Raw genomic sequence first — 6,530 nt, 5'->3', positions numbered from 1 at the left:
TATGATCTGGGTTCTTTGCTTACTTGTATTATTATCACAGTATACAGATAGTTAACTGGATGACTAGCTGGATAACTTTCTGGTTGTCTGACTATTGACTGACTAACCGAGAGTAGGATGGAGTCCTGTTGTGCCAGAGCATCACATGTCGTGATACAGTCTTTTCTGAAATCTGTACAACAATACAACATTGCCCTTTTTCCCATTGAAGAATAGAAAACCTGTTATGATAAATACACACATGGATACATTATTAATATCAATATTTTATGGACATACAACACAAGTGGATCTAATTCTTGTTCAGCAACAATAACTCAGCTTCTGGCTTCATTCTGCAGTGAGTGATCTGTCATGATGGATGAATATATATCAATCATTATTGATGTATGGTTGTTGTCTGATATGATACTTTCAATATCAGAGTCATCACCTTATATGACAGATGGTTAAGCATATACAACTTGGATGTGTTGTCTGTTTCTTTCGTAGGATTTGACCAATTTTGCATCAAATTGGATGACCTGAATTAGACACAATTGCATAATGTATTGATTAACCCATGTATTTAGATGTAGATCTGGAACTCTGAAGCTTTGTCCTTATTCAGTTTGGGTTAAATGTCTGTGTGCTAGCTGATCATTCTCTTGTACTGAGAAAGTGTATTAGGTATGAGCAGGTAGGGAAAGAGTTAAATTTAGGGTTGCTTGATAAAAGGCTCAGCTAGCAAGACTTTGACCAGATAAGAACTTGCAGTAAACAATGAGGTGCTGGAGGCAAGGGTAGTGGGTTAATGAGGTAAAAAAGCATTCATTAGGTAAAGCAAGTTAACAAGGTGAAAAAGCATTCATTATGTAAAATCAGTTAAACAAGGTGAAAAGCATTCATTATGTGAAGTCAGTTAAGGTTCAGAACATTCATTGTATAACACCAGATGGCTCAATCTCTACTATTGACACTTGCTGATTGTAACAGTCACCCAATCAGTATGAATGTTGCCTTATCCGGATGCTGCTCCCTGTAAGTGACTATATCATTCACTAAGAATCTGCTGGTCGAGAGAAGACCAAGAACTCATGTCTCTGTGCTCATGGGTGATCGTTCTCTTTCCCTCCAGCGCCCGGAGTAAAGATGAAGGAGGTAAAACCATACCATGTCTCTGAGTATTTTGCTTCAACTGAGACAGGAACAGGATGACAATATTGGCGTAGTCAGCGGGATCCAAACGAATACCTACTATCGGATAGTGTCAGCGATCGCCTGGAGCATCCATGTCTCAAGACAGATGGGCCCACAAGGTAAGATTTTAAACCTTGGTCCCTCTCAATATTCCTGTGTACCGGAAACAGTCCCCTCCCTTGATTGCACTCTATTCTATGTACTCCTCGAGGGGGACATCTAAATGGTAATTGGTTCATTCGAGAGACACAGTTTTGCAAGCGCGCTGACAGAGTTTCAAGTCCTCTGTGCTGTATTGGGGTTCAAGTCCCCTGGGTTTAATTGAGGTTTGGGTCCTTTGTGCTGTATTGGGGTTCGAGTCCCCTGGATTAAATTGAGGTTCGAGTTTCTGGGTGGGTTAAATTGAGGTTTGAGTCTTCCGCATTGTATTGGGGTTCGAGTCCCTGGGTGGGTTAATTTGAGATTCAAGTCCTCTGCGCTGTATTGTGGTTTGAGTCCCCTGGGTTTTATTGAGGTTTAAGTCCTCCACGCTGTATCGGGGTTCAAGTCCCCTGGATTTTATTGAGGTTCGAGTCCTCTGCACTATCGTGGGATTTGAGTCCTCTGTGTTTAATTGAGATTTGAGTCCTCTGTGTTTAATTGAGATTCGAGTCCTCTGTGTTTGATTGGGGTTCGAGCCCCCTTGAGAAGTAAAGTGAGAAAGGGGTTAAAGTTCCCCTGATGGTGAAATTTGAGGCTCTGTGAGCCTTTGTTCTGGGGGAAGCACCATGTGTAGCACCATGTGGTCTGGTTTGTCTTGTTTGAATTGGGATCTCAATTCAGTGTGTTTTGTGGGTAATGTAATGGAACAGATTTTGTTTTTACATTGAAACTGTAAAGGTCCTTTTTAAAATGATCAAACTTGTAACCTTAAAACAAATTGACTACGAGCCTTGAGCCCCTGATGTGTTTGAAGTTCTACAATGTGTGTTTAAAAAACAGTTGGGTCAGTGGTAATGCTTTAACCAGATGAGAGTATTGTATTAAAATATCTTTGCTGTGTGCTTTTAATGCAGAGTGTTCACAAAAAGAAGAGTAAATTTTGAGTTTGATGTCTTAAGATTTTGGAGAATATTAGAACTTGAGGCTGAGCTGTTTCAGTTCTGTTAATTATTGTTAAGACTTCATTGGCCGCCTTCATATTGCAAATTCAAAGAATGTTGATCTCTGCCAAAGTTGCCATTGTAATTCCAACTGTTTTATTTGGGAAGTTTCATTTGGAGAACAATATTTTAAAATATTCAGCATTTGTTTCCCACAAATATTTGAGATTTAAATCTGAACTGAAACTGCCTCTTCAGTTGCTAAAGCACAGGAGACATTTTGTTGTTTTCTTGCTGTTCCAGACTTTTGAAATACCTTTCCTGACAGCTTTCACATTACCAAGTCTCAATTTGTTAAAGAAAAATAATTTTTGAATAACCTGAATGGCGTCCCACGAGGGTTTGATTTTAGGATCGTTGTTGTTTATAATTGACTGAATTGTTTAGGCAGTACAGTTTAGAAGTTTATGGATTGTGAGGTGGGCGGCATGGTGGCACAGTGGTTAGCACTGCAGCCTCACAGCGCCTGAGACCCGGGTTCAATTCCCGCCTCAGGCGACTCTCTGTGTGGAGTTTGCACATTCTCCCCGTGTCTGCGTGGGTTTCCTCCGGGTGCTCCGATTTCCTCCCACAATGCAAAAATGTGCAGGTCAGGTGAATTGGCCATGCTAAATTGCCTGTAGTGTTTGGTGAAGGGATAAATGTGGGGGAGTGGGTCTGGGTGGGTTGCGCTTTGGCGGGTCGGTGTGGACTTGTTGGGCCGAAGGGCCTGTTTCCACACTGTAATCTAATCTAATCTAATCTAATCTAATCTAATCTTGATAATGTCATAAATAGTGATGGACTTCAAAAATTCAAAGAATGTTAAAATAATCAGACACAATTTAGTGTAGTTAAATGTGTGACTGTCTCCATACTGATATCCACCTTGGTAATGAAGGAATGAGAGAGGAAATGCAAAGATACTTTCAGCAGCTAACATCTTCTCTAGAGTTTCTCCATTCACAGGTAAAGCATGCCTTCGGACCATGGCCTGCCCCTCCACAACCTGATCCAACAGATTCAATTAGCTTCCCAGTCATGAGCTTGAAAAGTGAAGAAGCTATCAATGGCAAAGAGAAGGTCGGGATGCTTTTTGTCAGTGGCCTTTCTATGGACATTAAACCATGTGAGCTTTACCTTGTCTTTCGATCATGTAAGGGATATGATGGTTCACTGATCAAAGTAACATCACAACAGCCAGTTGGCTTTGTTACATTTAATAGCAGAAGCAGCAAAGAATGCTGTGTTCACCTAGCCTGCTGCTGCAGCTGCGGCGCTGCACGCTCAGATGTATTCTTCATCTGGCGCATCTCTACAAGGATGGAAGTCTCTTCAGCTCTGTTAAGTATTTAACTGTCCTTACCCAAGAATTTGGATTTCTCCACGGAGTGGTGTGCAAGGACAGGCTAGATTTTGTTTTCAGTTTGGACTTTACTGAAGGAGATTTTGGAGAACTGGGGGGAGGGGGCGGAGGGCTCATTTCCACTTGACTTGGAGAGGGTGGACAGGTCACTAAGGACTGTGGATTTAAGAACTTCATTGGTGAATTTTTTCCACGTGGAAGGATTTTTCAAACTCTATTTATTGTAACAGACTAGTAATTTTTGTTGTTATAATCATTGAATGCAGTGTGTCAATAACTTACTTAAATACTGGCTGTCAGAGTCTTATGAAAGCAGGTAGTGCCACCTAGGTGATTATCATGACATGATAAAAGGAGGGAATCAAAAGGTGCATAAGGTACGGAAAGAGTTAAGTTTAGGGTTGCTTGACAAAAGGCTCAGCTAGCATGACTTTGACCAGATAAGAACTTGCAGTAAACAATGAGGTGCTGGAGGCAAGGGTAGTGGGTTAACGAGGTGAAAAAGCATTCATTATGTAAAGCAAGTTAATAAGGTGAAAAGGTATTCATTATGCAAAGTCGGTTAACAAGGTGAAAAGCATTCATTATGTGAAGCTAGTTAAGATATAACACCAGATGGCTTAATCTCTACTATTGACACTTGCTGATTGTAATGGTTACTCAATCAATATGAATGTTGCCTAATCCGAATGCTGCACTGGATGATTATATAATTCATTAAGAACTTGCTGTTCAAGAGAAGACCGAGATCTCAGGTCTCTGTGCACATGGGCGATTGTTCTCTCTCCCTCCAGGGCCCGGAATAAAGATGAAGGAGGTAAAACTATACTGCGTCTCTGAGCGTTTTGCTTCTACTGAGCTGGGAACGGGATGACAGTACCCTTTTCCTCTTTTGCACTAATGCATTGTTTATGTGATTGGGTGCTCAGTGTGTTTGAAGGAAGAACTGTATGGAACAGTTGTCTGGGTGGGAGGAGGTGTAGTCCAGGTAGTTATGAGATTCTGTGGTTTACAGTAAACGTCCATCAGTAGACTGACGCTGGAGATGGAAACAAAGAGGTCAAGAAAGGGAGGGAGGTGTCCGAGATAGACCAAGTGAATTTAAGGGTGCGGTGGAAGCTGTGGGTGAAGTCTCCAGTTCAGCCTGGGTGTGTCACGGATTAGTGTCTGACACTTCCCACCTACATCTGCGACACTAACTACATCCTACACCTCTTCAGTAACTTCCAGTTCCCCGGACCCCAGCACTTTATCTTCACTGTGGACGTGCAATCCTTATACATGTCCATACCCTACAAGGATGGCCTTCAGGCCCTCAGCTTCTTCCTCTCCAACAGACCCATTCAGTCCTCCTCCACCAATACCCTCCCCCACCTCGCTGAACTAGTCTTCACCATTAATAATTTTTCTTTCAATTCTTCCCATTTCTTCCAAATCCAGGGGTTGACCTTGGGCATTTAGTTGGGCAGTCGCTACGCCTGCCTCTTTGTTGGCTACATTGAACAGTCCCTCTTCAGTACCTACACAGGCACTGTGCTCTAACTCTTGGCCGCCATTACATCGATGACTGTCGGTGCAGCATCCTGCATCCGGGCTGAACTGGAGTAGTTCATCGACTTCGCCCACAACTTCCATCCTGCCCTCAAATTCACTTGGTCCATCTCGGGCACCTCTCTCCCCTTCTTGACCTCTTCATTTCCATTCCTGTGACAGTCTACACAAGGACGTTTACTATAAACCCAAACTCCCATAACTACCTGGACTACACCTGCAGTATCCTGCAAGAACTCCAGTGTAGTGCTGGAAAAGCATAGCCAGCGAGGCAGCATCCGAGGAGCAGAAGAGTCAACGTTTCGGGCATAAACCCTTCATCAGGCTCTTCATCAGGAATGTTCCTATGCTCGAAACATTGAGTCTCCTGCTCCTCGAATGCTGCCTGACTGGCTGTGCTTTTCCAGTTTTTCCACTTTTTGACTCTGATCTTTAGCATCTGCAGTCCTCATTTTCTCCCTGCAAGTACTCCATCCCGTTTTCCCAATTCCTCCGTCTCTGTCTCACATGCTCAAATGAGAAGATTCCACTCCCAAGCATCCCAGATGTCCATCTATTTTGAACAAGTGCTTCCCCCACTACTCCGTCATCCAGACAGCCCTCCACCACACCTCCTCCATTCCCTGTTCCACTGCTCTTAAACCCCCCTCCACCACACCAAACGCAATGAAAACAGGATCCCCCTTGTCCTTGCCTACCACTCCACCACTCTCTGCAACCAATGCATCATCCTTAAACACTTTCACTAACTCCAACTAGACCCCACCACCAAGAACATATTCCTCTCCCCACCCCTCTCTGCCTTCCACAAGGACCGTTCCCTTCACCAATCCTTGGTTTGCGCCACTCTCCCCACCAAGTCCCCCAACCCCCAGCACATTCCTCTGCAACTCTAAAAGATGCAAAACCTGCCAGCACACCACCTCTTTCAGTTCCATCTAGGGCCACAAACAATCCTTCCAGGTCAGAGAGAGGTTCACCAGCCTCTCCTTCAACCTAGTTTACTGTATCCGGTGCTCCCGATGTGGTCTTCTCTACATCGGTGAGACCAAACATAAACTCAGGGCACATTTCGCCAAGCGTCTCGGCTGGGCCTGCAGGGGCTGACCTGACCTCCCACTCACTGCCCATTTCAAATCCCCCTCCCACTCCCTTTCTGACATGACCATCCTTGATCTTCTCCATTGCCACAGCAAATCAGATTGTAACTTGGAGGAACAACATCTCTACTTCCACCTGGGCAGCTGACAGACCAGAGACTCAACATTGAGTTCTCCAATTTCAAATAACCTCCCTTCCCCAACTCCCTTTCC

The 6,530-nt window shown here is 43.8% G+C and overlaps 1 protein-coding gene across 1 annotated transcript in view; it reads left to right on the top strand.

The window, feature by feature from the left end:
• The first annotated feature begins 1,217 nt into the window (after nucleotides 1-1,217).
• The window catches only part of LOC122552652 (3-oxo-5-alpha-steroid 4-dehydrogenase 2-like), a 29,269-nt gene continuing 23,956 nt past the window's right edge, over nucleotides 1,218-6,530 (top strand). The window contains exon 1 of the mRNA XM_043695442.1: nucleotides 1,218-1,298. The gene's annotated coding sequence lies outside the window, so the exon portion shown is untranslated. The remainder of the gene's footprint in view (nucleotides 1,299-6,530) is intronic.

The sequence above is a fragment of the Chiloscyllium plagiosum genome, chromosome 9, assembly GCF_004010195.1.
Source record: "Chiloscyllium plagiosum isolate BGI_BamShark_2017 chromosome 9, ASM401019v2, whole genome shotgun sequence".
Taxonomy (NCBI): Eukaryota; Metazoa; Chordata; class Chondrichthyes; order Orectolobiformes; family Hemiscylliidae; genus Chiloscyllium; species Chiloscyllium plagiosum.
The sequence above is the reverse complement of the archived record's forward strand: the minus strand, read 5'-3'. Positions and strand labels throughout refer to the sequence as shown.